This window comes from Microtus oregoni, unplaced genomic scaffold, assembly GCF_018167655.1.
Source record: "Microtus oregoni isolate MIOR12 unplaced genomic scaffold, Mior012 000085F_ref0000168, whole genome shotgun sequence".
Classification (NCBI taxonomy): Eukaryota; Metazoa; Chordata; class Mammalia; order Rodentia; family Cricetidae; genus Microtus; species Microtus oregoni.
Window position 1 is genome coordinate 5,571,297 of NW_024544551.1, and position 19,742 is coordinate 5,591,038.

General features: G+C 42.4%; 1 protein-coding gene across 4 annotated transcripts in view; it reads right to left on the bottom strand.

Annotated features, from left to right (window-relative positions):
- The window catches only part of LOC121441948 (zinc finger protein 608), a 109,544-nt gene that overhangs the window by 40,630 nt on the left and 49,172 nt on the right, over window positions 1-19,742 (bottom strand). The gene's annotated exons all lie outside the window — the stretch shown is intronic.

The window sequence follows — 19,742 nt, forward strand, 5'->3', positions numbered from 1 at the left end:
GTTGCTCAGAGACACTGCAAACACATCCCGCCCAAGTGTGGTTTTACTAGTGAATACAACAGGGGAACTTGGTTTCCTTCAACACGTCTCTCCGTGGAGAAAGTACTCAGGAAACCCGTCTCAACTAGATCTGCATGGAAGTTCAACAAAGAAGGAAGTAAGAGTTTTGCAACAAATACTGAAAAGAGTTTTGAGGAAATAAGAAAAATAGCAGTGGTGTGAGAAATGCTTCTCATTAAATTAAAAAAAAAAAAAGAAAAGAAAAAGAAAAAAAGAGCAGAGCTCTGGCCAAAATAATGACTGCCAAGGATCTACCAGGAGGTAGGCAGGGTAAGGGCGGCAGAAAGCTCATTCCAAAAGTCACTAACTTACTTACTTTAGATAACTAATAATCAAAAACAACAAAGTCTGGTGACATTAGAAGTTTCATTTCCTGTTTTAAGTTCCCAAACTTATGGTCTGTATCAAAATCAAACACAACGGAAGCCACATTTCTGGGAATAACTGGGTCTAAAAATCCATAATAACAGACTGACCTTAATCCCAGCCCGTGGGAATCTGAGACACCAGAACCCCAAGATCCAGGCCATTCTAAGGTAGATGGAAAGGCTTCAGCTTAAAATAAAAACAAGACAAATGAACAACAACAACTAAAAAACCCAAATAGCAATAATCTTAAAAAAATTGATTGCTGATGTAAGTGATAATTATGGTGGCATATCCCATATCAACTAAAATTTTCTCATGGTAGCTGCCAGAAATTCTCAGCTAAGAAACTATACTATAGAGATCACATTTCAGTCCAAAAAAGGGGCAGGGGCAGGAGGATAGTAAGATTAAGCTAAATTTGGACAATGTAGAGAAAGCCTTTAGCCTTTAGTTCCCTGAAAGTGACAGCAAGAAAGATGGCAGTCAGGAATATAGCGAGAGCTTTTCTTAAGAAATTGATAAAAGCAGATGAGGTAAAAGACAACCCAGAGGCACTCTGGAAATGATCCCTTTTATCCCATCATCAAGTCCCCCAAGATACGCTCCTTAGTGGTTAGCACTAGATAGCCAAGAAGCCACAGATGGTTGAGGGACATCGCCACTGTGACATAGAAAGCCTAAACTAGACGCAGTCGAAAGAGAAAGAATTTAAAATAATACTGAGAGAAAATAAGAAAGAGGAAAAATAGGATTTCTGTAGTAAGAAGAAAAAGAGTTATTCATGAAACCAGAATGGAAGGCTTGCGGGGACACTTCTGGGTTGTTGTTCTTAAGCTTTGAGAAATGAAAGATACATGAGAACAGATTTGTCAGAGAAAAAACAATGATAAATTTGGAGAAAAGTCTGCTGAAATAAGAAAATACATAAATACCTATAAACCAGAGTTTTGAGAAAGGAGGGAGAAAGGATGTAACAGGAGGCTCTAAATAAAAGGTCTAAAAAGAGAGTGGGATGTAAATCATAGCCATTGCAGTCTGTCTACACAGTCCCTAAAAGCACTGATTCCAGGCATAGGACCAAGCTTAGCACCACAGATTTTAAAAGATCTCATGACAAAGAATGTCAATGAGATATGTCAGAATGCTCAAAAGAAAAAAATGAAGGCTTAGGAGACAAGACAAGGATCAGTTACAAGAGCTCAAGTTAGGGTGATATTACCCATCTCCAACACAGGTACCATCTTCAAAGGCTTAAGGTCAAGCAACTCCCAATTATTCCCTCAGCTGACACAGCATTAACTAAGTGTGAGGATAGAAGAAACACATTTAACACATTTGTAGGCCTTCAGGATCTCATAACTTTGGTCTCCCGTGAACACTCCTGAAAGATACACTCCCCCCCAGATTAAGGGCAGACCAAGAGAAGAGGACATGCAAAGTAACAGTCGATGTTAGCTTGAGCAAGCTGTAAAATAGCAAGCCCAGATTTGTATAGACATGCATCATGTTCTTGTAATCAGTCCAGTCTGGAGCAGGTCAGAAGACTGGGGAAAACTAGTCCAATACGAAAACTGTGTGGGATACTTGATGCCTTTCAATGTAATGAGAGGCAATTTGATTCTGGCAGGGTAATGCATGCTGAATTAGTGATGGGCTCAGAGAACACTAAACAAACAAAATAAAAGTTAAATATTCACTCCAGGGAGAAAGGTAGATGAGAAAGAAAGGTAATCAATCACAGTACATTGCTACGCTGTGGGTAGTCTATTCATAGCCATAATAATGTAAACATTTCCAACAGAAAACTACTTGTGGTAGGCAGCCTCTATCATGGTCCCTAATTCCACCACTGCTTAGTATTCACGCTCTGCTTGAAGTGAGTACAGATATTAGGTCTAACATTAAGTTACATAAAAACATGGATTCTATTTGGCACTTTACGTCTGTCTGTCTGTCTGTCTGTCTGTCTATCAGTCATCTACCTGTCATCTATCTATCCATTCACCCACCCACCCATGTATGTATGTATGTGTATACGTATCCACCCATCCATACACCCTACCACCCACCTCTCCATCCCTCCATCCGTCCATCCCTCCATCCGTCCATCTATCCATCCCTCCATCCATCCATCTATCTTGATGGAGAAGCAAGCTGTCACACTGTGAGTAGTTCTATACAGAGGCACCTGTTAAGATCTTTGACCTAGTAGCTCACAACAGATTAAAGCTTGCCAATAACCACATAAGTAAGCTCAAAATGGAGTCCTTTGGGTTCAGCCAAGTCTTCAGCTGACAGGAGCACTGGCTACAGCTTGACAGAAACCTCAGGAGACAGTTTGGTCAGAAGCAACCAGATAAGCTGTTTCCACACTCCACATTCCTGACCCAAGAAAACTGTGACATAATATATGTTTGTTATTCTATGGCTCAATGTCTTAGAATAATTTGTCAAACAGCAACAGAGAGCTCGTAACTCATAATTATATTGGGAGTATGGGTGAGGTAAAATATATTTGTGTTGGAGGAGAAAAAGAGTCTTTAGTCATTATGTTTCCAAATAAGAGGTTCTGTAAAATATCCAAATCAGAGCAAAAAAAAAATTAAGAAATATTTACCAAAAAGAAAGAAAGAAAAGAAAATAGAGGAAAATTGAACACCTGAGAGTTCAGAGTAGTTAGTTGCTGCTAAAAAACAGAAAATAGATGAAAAGAAAACTGGGCTATGAAACGACTGCCCTTCGTTTGCTTGTTTCTAAGACAGGGTTTCTCTGGGTAGATTTTGGAACCATTCCAAAACTTGCTCTGTAGACCAGGCTGACCTCAAACTGACAGAGATCCCCCTGCTCCAGCCTCCCAAGTGCTGGGATTAAAGCCACATGCCACCATGGCCTGGCTAACTACAGCTTTTTCAATTGGCCTATAGGAAATTTGTGCCCTTTTGAACTATATGTGTGTCTTTGTGTGTGCATGTGCTTGTGTGTGTGTGTGTGTGTGTGTGAGAGAGAGAGAGAGAGAGAGAGAGAGAGAGAGAGAGAGAGAGAGAGAGAGACTTGGATAAGAGTTAGAAAGCAAATGAGGCTGCATTCCTATGCTCATTGTCCTGTTCACATAACATCTCTGTTTTACAGTGGTGTTCGCTCAGGTCCATTAGGCCAGGGGCTTCTCTTTTTCGGAAGGAGTGGGCTACAGAATTCACCTTTCCCGCAGGAGTGCTAATGACTTGACACATGGTTTGAGTAAATGAAGAGCCCTAGAAATACCAGTTTATGAAGACTCAGATTGAGCCTCCCCATCCAGCAGTAACCCAGAGGGTATTTAAGAGTAATGCCATCAGCGTGATCTGCTAAGCATTCTGTGTAGAACCCTTCAAGTCTGTGATTACTCTGGCATGAAGACCTAAGATCATTACACTCCTTTGCACCCAGAACTTCGTGTATCAACAGAAGATCATGCACTTTAGCCCACTCCATTTCACACCTGGGGAAAGCCAGGCCCGGAGCCAAGAGAAAACGGCTAAGGATGAAAATTGAGACCATAGCCTAGTACATGCATTTTCTCTCCCTGTGTTTCTTTGTGTGTATCTCTGTTTCTATCTCTCTTTTTCTCTGTCTTTTCTGTGTACGTCAGGCTAGCCTTAAACTCGCAATCCCCCTGCCTCAACTTTTCACATGTTGGAATTATAAGCATGTGCCACCAAACTCAGCACTGGGTTCTCAACACCTAAGCCAGTGCTCTTTTCCAAGGTCCCTTTTAACCACTGTGCCTTATTAATCTTCCCAAGTTCCAAGCATGGCTGACCCACATCCTGTCACTTGAGTTATGTAAAATGCATTAGCTGTCAAAGTGAACAGGAGATCATGTCTGCAAAAGCTGGGAGGCAACGAGAATATATTCAAAGTATATCACTAAGCTATTTACACATATAGGTATTTATGTAACAAATGGGGACAGAGAGATGGGACTGGCCCCCAACCTGGTCTTCCAGCCACACCTTTTTTCTTTCTTTCATCTTTTTGGTTTGGGTTTTGTTTTTTGTTGTTGTTGTTGTTGGTTTGTTTTGTTTTGTTTTTTTGAGGCAGGCTAGCACACTGTAGGTGCCTTAAAATATACCATACACCTAGGTCAAACTTGTGGCAATTCTCTGGCCTCAGGCTCTTAACTGCTGAGGTTATAGGTGTGAACCCCCACACCTTGGTTGGCCTCTCATTTAAAACCAACTTATTATCCGTACCTTAGAGCTGTGGCAATTCTGTCGCCTTAGTTTTGGTTTAGTATTGCTGTTTGTTTCTTTGTTACTTTAATTTTTTTTTCTGTTGGTTTAGTTACCCATCTTTTCTTAAAAAGTATGAGACTAGGACTTGTCCCACTTAAACAAGAATGAATGAGAAAGAGAGGATTAAAGAAAGAGGGAAGGAGTCCACACGCTGGGAGAAAGGCTCCGGCTGCCTTGGAGCCATTTCCATGTGCCATTTTGCGCTCTAATCAATGTGATTATGCTTCCAACAGACCAGGCGCGCCTCTGACCCTTTCATCATTTTTCATTAATGACCAGAAGGAAATACGAGAGAGAGTGACATCTAACACTGAACCATAACAAGTTGGGCTGCCAGAATTCATAGCTGAAGAACACAAAATCAGGCTCCCTGACAATCTTCTCCGTAAACTGTTCCTTCTCCTTTGCAAAAGACACCCACAATCTTCCCCCAGTGTGCAACGAGGCCCACCTACCTCTTGCTAGACTATCTGCAACCCCCACAGATCAAGTTCAATGTAAAGGAAAGTCTGCTGATGGCTGTAGTCAGGGGAGGCAACTCTAGAGGGGAACAGCAAGCAACTCCTCGTCAGCAAACCCCAACCTGAGTTCCCGGGTCCCGGGCTCAGCTGCCAGGCTGACTCTTGAAGGAGTCCAATGTGGTACAGTCCACACTCTCCTGGAACTCTGAGGAGGTTCTAGGTGAACAAGAGGGACAAGCAGATCGCCATCACTAAAGCCCTGGAACTTTGTGCCTCTTGGATCTTGTCTTGATGGCACAATGGGTCATAAATCCCCCATACTTTCTCCAGTGAGAGAAAATAAAGATGGTGACTTTAATTCAGGCTTGAAGACTTAACAATTACATCCAACATGTAATATGCTTTGTTGAAATTCCATTCTTAGAAAACCTTGCTTGCAAGAAACTGCGGGCTCAGGGGGACTGGCTCAGCTCATGATATTTATTGCAAGAAGATATCTAATCCACAAGCTAGACATAAGATGATATCTCCTGGAAGGTATACACTTTGGGAATTCTCGAGTAACTGACTGGAGGTTTGAGGCAAGCCTCTCCTCTGAAGTCACTAAAGACTGATGTCAGTCAGCATAATTTTAAGTAGCTCACAACATTCTGTGTCTTTGAAAATGGACCCTTTGTTCTCCAAGTTCCATTAGGTTTATTTGTCTCATTATCAATTCAAAACTAAAAAAAAAAAAAATCCAAAAAACCCTTTGTAGCAGATAGCCTTCTAGTCTTCCTACCAAGCAGGGTGACTACAGGGGTTCAGCCATTGTGGCTGGTGCTTTCCAGTGAAGAGAATTCTGAGTCTGCACTTGAGTCCTCAAACATTTATTGAAAACAAGACACCTCTCACGTCGCCATATTGCTGCAGCCACCTTGGTGACAGGTTCATGGCGCTCCAAGTCAAGATGGCGGATCCTGATTCTGGCTCCACCATTGGGCATCTGATAGGACAAGAGATCATTCTACTCATGGACAGGAGATGTGCCACTCAGATGTGACTCACTTCCCACGCTGTCTCCAGTAGGTTTGCTTTCATATTCCGAAAAGTGGCTGTGTCTCTTCAGGAAGTAGAGGAACATGGGAGAAGGCTGCCTTTGGTGGGTCTTGTTGAACACGTTGGCCTCCACTGCCGCTCCAGGAAAGTAAGACATGTTACATGTTCTCAGCCGACTTTTTTGACCTGAGTAACTTCAAAAGTTGTCTGTCAAGAAGACATCTCCATGGCAAAAACCCAGCCTGCGGGTGTCCACAGGAGTCTCTGAAGAGCTGGCAGGACCCAGGCCTCCTGCCAACCCAGGAGAACACGTGGGGCTCCCTCTCCGAGGAAAGGAGAATGGGTGGCTGTTTTGATTTTTCTTGTTGTGAAGAACAGAGCTGAAAACTACATTGGGGGTATTTTGTAAAAATATTGAGTGAATATTAAATTTAAAAAAACATTTCTCTCTATAAGCCAAACTGAGCTCCCATGTATCAGCCAAAACCTTCACAGCCAGGAAAGTGTTTACTTGGTTTTCGACAGTTTGTAAAAACTAGCTATATTTGCCCACACGCTCAGAAGCAAAGAAGACCAATTACTTTAGTTAGGAACTAGAGATTCTGAAAAAAAGTACTGCCAATAGTAACTTTAAGAAGATGTTCCGCTATTCTACAGAAGAACTCTGAGAACAAGGGTCTTCCCTCCAAGGCTTGGGGACCATTCCAGGGGCCTGGAAAAAGTTGTAATTTGCAGAGTTTGGGGAGAACTAGGGCAAAACAGTGTCCTCTGGAAATGACAGGGCTACTCGTCTCGGGAACTTCCAGCAGCTGTGATATCCTGAACCAGACCACTATCAGATCAAGCCAGCCAACAGCCCAGTGAGGAGGGGATAGGGGACATGAACATCACTACCTGTCTTGAAACCTCTGCCCCCTCCCCACAAAGAAAAGAATGAGCGTTGTAAGGGAGCCTCCGCTTATGGACAGAGGCTAATTAGGTGGAGAGCTTGGTGCATGTGCGCTAGTTTTCTCATCACCCTAACAAAACACCCAAAGGAAGCTGAATAAATGAGAAGGATTCATTTTTGACTCTCAGATTCAGGGAATTTCAGTCCAATCTCAGCAAGGGAGCTCTGACAGCAACAACAGCGAGAGCCCACGGCTCCTCACAGGAAATAGGACATTAAAACAAAACTGTGGGCAGGCACAGCCTTCAAAGTCCTATGCCTAGTGACTAACATCGGCCACCTGTGTCCTAAAGATTCTGCCACTCACCACCATCCATGAGCCAAGTGTTCCAAGTGTGAGCTTGACAGAGGGGCACGGTAGATTCCAACCTTAACAATAAGGATCTCCCCAGACCAAAGGGCTTAAGGGTGCAGACACAGATACCCGGCGTGTCCTGTGTCAGAGTCTCAGGTGCCACCTTTCTAACAGCCAAAGAACGAAATGCCACAAAAGTGCCTCAGTTACTGATTGAGTTGGGAGGTTTAATTATGAAAAAACAAATATGAGCGTGCATGTGACTGCTCAATTTAGTATTCGGCTATAAGAAATTACCAAATGAGCAATCAGGGTTTTGCTTACCTCGCTGCAAGTTTTATCTGCCCCTCTCTTGAGTCTCCTAAATGCGTGATGTCGGGCCCTGCTAGGTACTCTGCGATTGTGCCCACGAGCCTAATTCCTGCTATTTTCTTTGCTGAGCACAGATATCTGGAACATATATGCTATGCCTTCTCCCACACTACGGCTCATTTTCCCTTTGCCAAGGAAATACCAGCCAAGCTTCTTTCTGAACAGGAAGTCTGGAGAAGGGCGCATGGGAGTGCTTTGGTCGACATCACTGTTAAAAAGTACCCTGATAGTTCCACCTGCCAAGGGAGGAGAGATTATGAGAGGGAGCTTGGGAGGCAGGCAAAGGGACAAGGCAGGGAGGGCTTGGATGTGTCAGGGAGAAATCTGTACACCGCTTGATATGCCAAGTGACAAATTGTATATTATAAACAGGTTATGACACTCAAGGGATTTCCTATGAATATGCTGTCCTTCCTGCTTCCCTGAGGAAGCAGAACTGAACAGAGAGACACTGGGAAGACAAGCCTAATTGGCTGTGATTCAGAGGAACTGGTGACTGGACTAACGTTTCCCCACTGTGGATTTGAATCTCTGCTGTCTAAAGGTCTCCTTTAGCTTCCTTCCCTTTTCTTGGGGGATAGGGTGCTACTAATGCCCTTCCAGACCCAAGCCAAAGCTGAAGCCAAACATTTCTGTGATGGACAGCAAAGGCCTCCACTGGGGCAGAGCCCAGTGAGCCTGGACATTAACACAAGCTAGACATGGAACTTGGAGCCGAATCCCACCTGTTATTAAAATGAAGGTGGGTCCAAAGCTGGGCAGCCTGAGAAAAGCATCCTTCCATCTGGGATGTGCACATTGGCCCAGCCCATTAAAGGAAGGCGTTAAACCATGTGTCCTAGTATATTACAAATATTTGTTTGCATAGACTTAGCAATCAGTTTCTTGAAACTAATACCAGCACTGTAGTTCCAAGCGCACAAAACAAAAAAAGCAACCCCCTTTACATAAAGATATACCACCCTATGAACTTATGTTCATTCAAAACTTGAAAGCAATGTGAATAAGCACTGGCAAATTTTAATCAAGCCATCGTATACATTCCATAGAACATTCCATACCCTTAGATAGGTAGAAAGTGCCTTCCTTTCTGAAATAGTCTTGCAGGGTAGTGTAAGCTTGAACTCATGATTCTCTTGCTCCCAGCCTCTCAAATACTGCAATGGTACAGGCTTCCTCCACCACTCGCAGCTTTGAAAGTGTTGTAACAACAGCGGAATACCTCACACACTCGAGAGAGTAAAAGAGCCAGAGGACCAAAGTCTGCTGTAAAACTGTGTCTCCTAGAAAAGACAGAATCTAGACTCAAGATACCGCAACAATATGGCTGCCTAAACAAGACCTGGCCCTACACCTGAACAGAGAACAGGGAGAATTCGTCTTTTATTTATTAACAGGGTTTCTCTGTTTATTCCTTGTCCTGGAACTCAATCTGTAGACAAGGCTGGCCTCAAACTCACAGAGATTCACCCAACTCTGCCTGAGTACTGGGCTTTAAGATGTGTGCCATCATTGCCTGGCTGAGAAATAGTCTTTTTTAGAAAAAGGTTTAAATAATTTTTTAAAAACTAGTAATAAAATTAAAAATAAAAGAAAAGATACACATATGTATTTCTGATTTTTCAAGACAGGCTTTCTCCTCTCTGTGTAGCTCTGGCTGTTCTGGAGCCCAATCTCCAGGCCAGGTTGGCCCTGAACTCAGAGATCTGCCTGGCTCTGCCTTCTGAGTGCTGGGATTAAAGGTGTGTGCCACCATGTGCCGCTACATGTAATGGGGAGGGAGCAGTAGAGAAGGCAACATTCAACATGACTATAGAAAACTAATAAGTGATAAGGCCAAGGCACAGGACACAAAAGTCAGTCACTCTCTCGATTCTCAGTAATAAACAAGTGGAATCTAACATTTCAGACATAACGGTTGTCAAGATGGCTCAGAAGGTAAAGATCTTGCCACCAAGTCTGATGACCTGAATTTCAGTCGAGTCCCACATTGTGGAAGAAGAAAACCGACAGCTACGTGCCATCCTCCGAACCACACACAGGCTAACCAAGTGTGAGGGCATGCATGTGCTCAAAAAAAATAAACATAAGAAACATTTTGGGGGCTGGAGAGATGGCTCAGTGGTTAAGAGCATTGCCTGCTCTTCCAAAGGTCCTGAGTTCAATTCCCGGCAACCACATGGTGGCTCACAACCATCTGTAATGAGGTCTGGTGCCCTCTTCTGGCCTGCAGACATACACACAGACAGAATATTGTATACATAATAAATAAATATTAAAAAAAGAAATATTTTAAATGCTATTTTCATTAGTATCATAAAACATAAAACAATTCTAATTAAACATGTACAATAGCTAATAAGGAAAACTATTAAAATTTGGTTAAAGCAATCCAAGAATTAAATAAATGAAGATATCACACTTGTAGAATTACTTGAAATAGTCAAATGTTAATTCCTCCCACTTTATGGACAGATTCCATGCAATATTAATCTGAAACCCAGGAGGTTACTCAGTGGACCCTGATTAACTGATTCTAACGTTAACACGAAGAGGCAAAGAGTCAAAAAAAAAAAAATAGCCAACTCAAAACTGAAGAAGGTCAAAGTATATGAAGTATAAACTCTGCAGCAGTGTTTCTTCCTAACGCTTCCACCCTTCAAACCAGGTCCTCACGTTATGCTGACCCCAACCATGATATTATTTTTGTTGGTACTTTATAACTGAAATTTTGGTACTGTTATGAATCATAACATAAATATCTGTGTTTTCCAGTGGTCTTAGGTGACTGTGAAAGGGCCATTCAACCCCCTAAAGTGGTTGCAACACATAGGTTGAGAACCACTGCTCTACAGTATAGCTATAATAATCAAGACTGGTTTTAGCCGGGCAGTGGTGGCGCACACCTGTAATCCCAGCAGAGGCAGGCGGATCTCTGTGAGTTCAAGGCCAACCTGATCTACAAGAGCTAGTTCCAGGACAGGCACCAAAGCTACAGAGAAACCCTGTCTCAAAAAACCAAAGAAAGAAAAAAATGAATAAAGGTATTCCAACATAACAGCACCCAGGAAAACACACACATGTCGATATAGTGGACTGATTTTTGACAAAGGCGCAAAGGCAACAGATTCAGAAAAGTTCTACAACAGCTGCACACAAAAACATCTAGACATAAACCTCATGCCCTTCGTGCCATGCATTCAAATGGACTACAGATCTCGACGTAGGCGCAAAACTGAAAAACCGAAAGATGGCACAGAAGAAAATCTTGACGAAGACTTGACAAGGAGGGGGAAGGAAGAGAGAGGGGGGAAACCATTGTGAGAAGAATAAAAGAGAGCTGCTGACTGGGAGCAAGTGTTTGTTATCTAAGATAGGCAAGGAGCTCTTCAGCTTCCATAGCAAAAAGCAAACCGTGTTTTGAATGGTCCAAGCATCTTAACAGACACACACCATCACAGATGACATACAAATGGCAAAAGTCCAGGAAGCACTGCCTTAACCCTCCTCAGGGAAATTCACCTAAAACAAGGTACTCATTCCAGGGGCCAAACTTCAGAATGTGAGAGCATTAAACGCTAGCGGGTGCAGGGTCGCAGGACCTTTTATTTATTACTGGTGGGAATGCAAAAAATGGCTCAGCCACTTTGCAAAGGCAGTTTGACATCTGTTTTCATGAACATTTTATCAAATATTTGCCCAGATTCATAAAAAGTGCATCTTGTATATGAGCTCAACTATTCTTTTGAAAGCATAGGAAAATGCTAAACCTATGGAAAGCAAAAAGCAAAATAGTTTAGTGGGACTATGTAAAACCGAAAAGCTTCCTCATAACAAAGGAGATGTTTGGGGGGAGGGGGGAGTGCAGCTGTGAGCCTACATCAGACCAGCAAAGGAACAACCTTCTGATCAGCCACAGAAACCTCTGCTATGTCAATTCTTCACATTTCAAAATCATCTCAGACTTGAGCAGACATTTCTCCAAAAGGCATGAACAAATGGCCAACAAGTACATGAAAAGATGCTCAATACACTAGCCATCCAGAAAATGTAAATCAAACCACGATGAGATGCCATCTGATGCCTGCCTGCCTGCCTGCCAGAATGGTAACCACTATATAGAAAACAAAACATCATGTTCTCTCTTGGATACTTACCCCCAAAATTGAAATCAGGATCTTACGATAAGTTTTGTACCTCCTGGGCTGGAGAGATGGCTCAGTGGTTAAGAGCATTGCCTGCTCTTCCAAAGGTCCTGAGTTCAATTCCCAGCAACCACATGGTGGCTCACAACCATCTGTAATGGGGTCTGCTGGCCTCTTCTGGCCTGCAGGCATATACACAGACAGAATATTGTATACATAATAAATAAATAAATATATATAAAAAAAACAAAGAGTCTACCATTTAAAAAAAAAAAAGTTTTGTACCTCCCTTTTTTCCTTTCGCTGTCAAGATGTGGAAATAAGTCTCTTGATGAAAGAGTGGATATAGAAATTGTGGTGTGTGTGTGTGTGGGGGGGGATATTACACAAGTCTGAAAGGGAAGTGAGCCATGTGCGATAGCATGGATGACTCTGAGCATTGAGGCTAGCTGTAATCACCTTGAGAAATCATTCTCTTCTAGAGATGCTTATGCTACGTTCTACCTATAGCTAACAATCTTAAAAAGCTAAGAAAGTTAACCGATACACTAAGGGTCACCTGTGTAGTGATTACAGATTATTTTCTTAAATATTTTTCTTTATTCCCACATGGCCTTACATGAACCCATCCAGAATCCATACAGGGACACTTTATAGTCAGAAAACAAAGGCCATTTTGAGGACAATAATGAATGTATAAATCATTGCATTTGTTTGCTTATTTTGTAAGTGTAGTTTGTGTGTATGGGGGGATGGACGCGCCATGACTTGAATATGGAGGTCGGAGCACAACTTTGGGGAGTCAGTTCTCTTCTTTTCTCATGTGGGTCTTGGGTATAAAACTCTGGCCTTCAGGATGGGAGGAGAGTACCCCATCCTCTGAATTATGCCATCATCTCTGAATAACTCTGATTATGCTTTCTTTTTGTTCTGATTAGTTAAATACTAGCAAGGTGAGAAGTTAAATTACTTGTAAAATATGATTTTTCAATAGATTTTTTTAAAATCAACAATAAGCAGAGGGAGTAGGAATTCGGATTGTTTTTTTTTAAGTAATAAAAAAGGAAAAAAATCAACAATAAAGTATTTCTAGAGCTATCTTTCATTGTCTAAAGCAAACATAATCTATAAAATTGGCTCTGAAGCTCCACTACTCCCACTCACCCAGGTATTTAGCCTGAATCTCTTTGTTCCATGAATCTATCCAACAGTCAACAAATATGTATGCCTGGGCTTCTTCTATGCCAGGCGTGGAGGACAATGGAAGAGCAGTTAGTCACACTGAAGCCGCTCTCAGGACAGTGAGGCTAGAAAGGACAGTGGGCACACATCAACCCAGCTGAAGATTGACCACTGCCAAACCAGACTCACGAACTACAAAGAACTTCCTTCACACTTCAAATAAAACCTCCAGTTATCACACCACATTGGCTCCCTCTTTCCACCCAGCCTTTTGGGAAACACACGAGAACTCTGTCAGAAGGAGAGCAGAAATTTAGAAAGCGGGGTATTGTGGAGACTAAAGTCTCCAGGTCCAGGTGACCTGAGTCCTGTGTCTCTATTAAAACAGAGATGGAGACAGCGAGCTTGCTTTGGTTTCAGTGAAATTGGTGCCTAATAAACACTTAGGCACAAAGAAAGTGCTTATCAAATCAACCCTTTGTCTTATCCCAAACCCCACATGCTTACCCATAAACCAGAAAAGAATCAGGGGCAAAATGAAAAAAATCACTTCAGTAGGACTAATTTGGAGTGATGAAGAACCTCTGAAATTAATTGTAATGATGACTGTCTAACTCTAGATGCAGTGAGAAATCTATGGATCGTACACTTTCAATGGACAGATTGCATGTTAAGTAAATTATATTTCAATAAAGCTATGAGAATTATTTTAAAAATCAATGAAATGCTTCAATTGATGTGTATAGATGGGTCACTAGCTATTCTCTGCAAATAATGAGATCATTTCCATGTTGTAATTATAAATGTATGTTCAGTTCAAAGTCACTGTAACATCAAGACTCATAAAATTTTTTTATAAATTCCTCCATTCAGGAGAAAAAAGTATGTCTGTTAGAGACGCACGCACGTGAGCACGTATGTGCACACACACACACACACACACACACACACACACACACGCACACACTCATGCACGCACTTGTGCATGCTTTCAACTTTTCTCACATCTAAGTCCAAAGAAAAATTTACTTTTGAATGTTTGAAGTTCTGTGTTCAAATACAGAAGTTTATCTTTGTGATAAAGTAACAAAAAAGGTGTTTAAATGTCTTTATAAAGTGACTTCAGGGCTTCTGCTCCATTTACTTAACACCTGATGCCATCGCCACAGGATAGATACAGATAGCCAAACATTAACCATTTGTCTAAAACCATGATGCTGAGTCCTACTTGAAAGGAGCATGTCACTCATACTGATAAGAGGAAAAGTGACAGTATTGGTTTTACAACAAAACACACAGTACCAATCCCTCATTGCCTCCACAGTTTGCACACATTACTTCATCAGAAAAGTGTGTGTGCACATCACAGGGTTCTGTTATTACAATTCTTTTTGTGTTTTTTTGTTTCTGTTTTTCGAAACAGCCCTGGCTGTCCTGGAACTCACTCTGTAGACCAGGCTGGCCTTGAACTCACAGAGATCCACCTGCATCTGCCTCCCAAGTGGTGGGATTAAAAATGTGAGCCACCATGCCTGATTTCCATTTTTTTTCCTAATTTAAAGATGTTGCTTCAACACTGTGGTTCACACCTGAAACTCCAGCTACTTAGCAAGCTGAAGCAGGAGGATGGCTTGTTCCTAGGACGATTTAGTAAAAACTATCTCAAAAGCAAAACAAAACCACCACCCTGCTTTCAGAAGAAGAGGTAGCTAAATTGGTTGTGTTCAGTGAACACTAGCATTGGCTTTTGAGTTGGATTTCCCTTCCGTGTCAATGTGCGCTCTGGAAGACACACCCTTAGCTCTGCTCTGCCACCAGTGATGGTGGCTTTCAAGGGACCAATCAGCACTCTCATTGGCAGCCTCCTGGAGGGTCGGTAAAAAAGACTATTGAACAGTTCATGGCCAGTGCACACAGTGGTTCTAATTATAATTTGTAGTTCTTTCAGCCCCTCAACACCTCTGTGGGGAGTTGTAGAAGACCAGACCAAGGCTAGACCCTTTTCCTTACCCACAGCGTAATTAAACCATTATTTATTTCCAGAAAACATGAACTGACAAACCTCAACTGAGCACTGGTCCCTAGCTCCAGCCACCATTTATCTCATTTGCTGGGACTGCAGGGTTACTAGTGATGGGAACGGATAACGAAGCATGCGAGTCAACAATGTCATTTCACGCCCCCGAGAATCACAGTCAAGTTTATACCAACACAGCTCTCAAAACAGTTTCTCACTCGGCGAAGCACCGCACAGAAAACGGGGCAGAAGCCTGGATTAGTGCGTAATCTCTCCTCAAATTAATCAGAAGTTTAAAAGAAATGTTCTGTTTGAAGTACTGGGATCAGGAAGTAAATGCAGCAGAGTGGGAATCTTACTGCTGTATTTGAGGCTAGCCTCAATTATGCAGAGCAGTTGCCTTTCAGTGAGTTAGCCTGAAACTGCTTACACTGCACATTTACGACTTTCGAGATCCAAGAGAAACGGAATTTAAGAACATCTCTAGCGGTTTAAAAAAAAAAAGAGTCATTTATTTCTCCAGTTAATTACCTTTTGAACCCATCATTTCATAGATCTTTGTCTGTTTTCTTTTTTTTCCTTTTCTTACTTTTTCTTTTTTTCACTTGGAAACCAAAGGCACAGAACACCAGGTAAAGAAGTTTCTTTATGGCGTTCCTCCCGCCAATGTGATTCTGTCTCATTACAATCATTCTGTGCCACTGGCGTTCCACTGTCTCCTAGGAAATCCCCCATTGATGATCTAAGCAAGGTTTGTCTGCTTGCTTGTTTGTAGACAGGGTCTCCCTGGAGCCCAAGCTGGCCTCAAGCTCACATTTGTTCTGTCTCCTGAGTGCTGGAGCTACAAGTGAGATCCATTTTCTCCAGGATATATGCTACATTAACATCACTATTGGTTTCTGGCCTATTTCAAAATTAATTCAGCAGAAACGACAAAGGAATAAACCTATTGTGCCTGGCTCATTTGAAAACTCAACAGTAAGGTGCCTCATACTGTATTAGGAAGAGTGGTATCAGTCGGTTGTTCATGAAGACTGCCACTCAAATCCTCTGCGGTTCATCTGGATGGATGCTCAAGGCTCCCACCCACCCCCACTAGTAACTGAACAACTATGCTCCCCTGCCATACTTCCGCATCTTGGTAGATCTTATCAACTGTCAGGTAAAGGCAAATGTCCAGGTCCATTTTACTCTTGGGAACTTGAGACAATAAATATATAGGATGCCCTTAAAGAGAAACAAGCAAGGAACTTGCAGAGGACCCAGTGTCCTTTCTCCTCTTTTTTCTCCTCTACCTGTCTTTCTCCTCTGCCCCTCCGATCACCTCTGAAATATTAAAACACCAGTGACAGATCATGCACTAAAACAGACCAATGCACAAACCCATGCCAACTCAGGGCCTAGGGTGGTACCTGGGCATCTGATGGTTCTAAAATCCATCCCGCCTCGAGTGACTTAACAGCACAGTACTGAGAACTCATGCTCTGTTTTTCTGTGGGTGTTCGAGGCCATCATTGGCAAATGCCAGTTTTCCTTTCTCTAAGTAACTGTACTGAGTTAACCATTAAGATCCTAAAGAGGAGGAGAATGACAGCTATAAGCATGGACAGTGGGCACACATGAACCAAGTCTTTTCTCTCCTATGTGGCCACCCACCAAAAAAGGCCCAATAAGAAACATAACTGAAGGGATGGAGAGCTGGTTCAACAGTCAAGAATCCAATTCCCACCACACCCTGTGCACTGTAACTCCAGCTCTAGGGATCCAAACCCTTTTCTGGCTTCCTCAGCCACACCTGTGCTCATGGGCACACACCCAGAGAGGCACTCATGTACAGAAAACCAAGAATAAATAACAATTGTTAAAACCCCCACCTCAATAAAATGCAAAAGAAAACACATCGAGACACCTACAGTCAAGCTCAACACACAACAGCGCTGGATCCACCAATTATTTTCCCATTTTTGTTTTAAGATCATATTTTCAAACAAACTCTTTTACTTTAAGTGTGTGTGTCCCAAAAGCCACGGGTAAAATGTAATGGAAATTCCCCCTACATCTGTGAGTAATCTCGTACAATTCATCATGGCTCCTAAACACTCACCTCAAAGGAGAAAGATCAGACTAGGGTAAGCAAACATCCACATGGAGTAATCGTTTATCTCTCCTATTAAGCATATTCTGAAGCTGGCTAATTTTTTCCAGAAGCAACCAGACTATTAACACTTCATTCCTGAGCACAACTAGGTTTTCGAACCACCAGAAATTCACTACGGGCAGTGACCAGAGGTGCAAAGACCGACTAAAGGAAGCTGACGCTTCCTAGAACACGAGGCAACTAAGTGTGTAACCTAATGACAAGTTCTGGTCTCACTATGGCTCCCACCCTCCACGAGGTTGTAGGAATATCCAAGAACCCCTGGAGACCGGACTATGGATTCTTGAAATTCTAGGGTCTGAAAACACAGGCATATACAACCTCCATACGTGTGAATGCAGCATCAAATTAAATTTGGGGAAACACCACCCGTTAGGGCAGCACTGGAGGATCTGACTCAACTCAGTGTAAAGGCACCTGACAATTTTATAAGTGTGGGGACCAGCAGGTCTTTCTTTAGTGAAACCTCGTAGGACAAATTATTAGAGCTTGCTTTGCCCTCCCCTTCCCTCAAAACCGTCCGCTTTTGAGCTCTGCAAAATAATTGGCTCCAAATGTCTTTGCTCTGTGTCTTTCTTTATTTTTCCTGAAAAGAAGTTAATAGTCAATTGAGTTTAATTTTTAAATTGGTGCCAAGGCCTTAAGCACACGGTACCAAGAAAGAAATAAAAAAGTAAATGCCTCTTTCTTGAAAATGGGTGTGTATTAAATCCATGTCTTAGGACCCAGGCCTTCATAAAGACGGGTTCTTTAATTCTACAGAGGTCAGAAATTCAGCTTGTTCAGCTCGAACAACCCTATGAATGGCTCTGGCTCCTTAAGGCAGCACAGTGAACAGCAGCACCCGCCATGTCCTGGCACACGTGGGGCAGCAAGGAGCCTGGATCTGCCCATGGTTGGCTACTCTGTCTTTCTTCTACAACTGTGAGTCAGTGCACAGACACCCATAGATATGCCTGGGTGGAAACCCAGAAAACCAATTATATCAAAATCTGGAAAGGACCAGGCATGGTGGCACATGCTTAGAATCCCAACAGGCAGAAGGCAGAGGCAGGTGGATCATGAGTTCAGTGTCAGCCTCCAGTACAGAGTAAAACTCTGGCCCAAAAAAGACTGTTTGCTTGTTTGTTTAAAATCAAAAACTGTCTTTTAAAGGCTAGGGTGGCAGTGGTAAGGGTTTATTCCTATATTATCAAAACAGCATCTTTAAGCTCTTTAAACATAGGGTCAGAGTATCAGAATTCTACTTTAATTCATGTACTGCTTTGGCTTTTAATCGCAACCTCTCAACTCCCCTGCTCTAAATAATCCACTTTTATTAGAGGCCAAGGTTAAAAGTCAAAACTAAACAGGTTTCTAGGCAAGCTGAAAAATAACCCAAACTGTCCTGGAAAGCTATGGCTAATTTTCTAACAGCTGCCATCCAGCGAGGTGACAGGGCAGGAAGGCTGCTCTACTCCACACTTACATAAATAAGATCACGGCAAGCAAGAAGCCCATTAGGAAACAGGAAGACAACACCTCACTTTAAAGAGTGAATTTCCCAGGAAATCTCCATTTCAAGTATATGGAAGTGAACCCACATTTTCCCCCCTTGTTGCTGAAAATCTTTATGTAACTAACTGTGATGTTGCTAATGTCTTGATTTGCTGGCTACAAAAGAGGGGTCGACCTGAACCCCTTCTTCACTACTCCTGCCTTACAGGAAGAACCCTAGGGCAGAAAACTGGAAACCTGGGGAGGTGTGGGGGTCCTGAACCAACAGGCAAGGATGAGGAGAGCTTCTATCTGCTCTCCACCATCCTCCAAGCCCCGCATTCTAGGAGGACTGGGCTAATAGGCTTTCCAGAATGGTGACAAACCCAAACTAAACCTTCAAAGATGTTTTGACCGATGCTTAGTTTTAGGAGAAGATTGAAAAAAAAAAAAGTCAAATAAAATTTTAGGGATCATCACTTCCACTTAGACAAGAACTAAGCCAGGAGCTGCTGTTTTTACTTCCTTTTACTGTATAACGGATTGTTTTTCTTCATTATTGGCATCAGCTGCAATCCTTGTTTTGAATAATTAAGAAACAGACCATACAAGAATACATATAATGTTATAGAATCCAAAGGTTTCTCCAATGATCTGTTTTTTTTCCCCTTGAAACAACCAGAAATAAAATATTTTTTTCTGCCCAGCAATAAACCCCTCATAGTGGCACACCCAGGCTTCCCTGGCATGCGTCCTACCTTTGATTTTACATGAGAATGCATGAGGATGCAAAACCAACCTTCCTCCTTAACAAGTCCAACCAATGATTCAGTCTCCGCCCACTGTTGTCAATCTCAGTCTTGTCCAGACATCTGCAGCTGCCATCCACCTCTATTACCCTTGACCAACCTCGCTGAAGGGAGAGAGGTTCCCATGCTCATGGTCT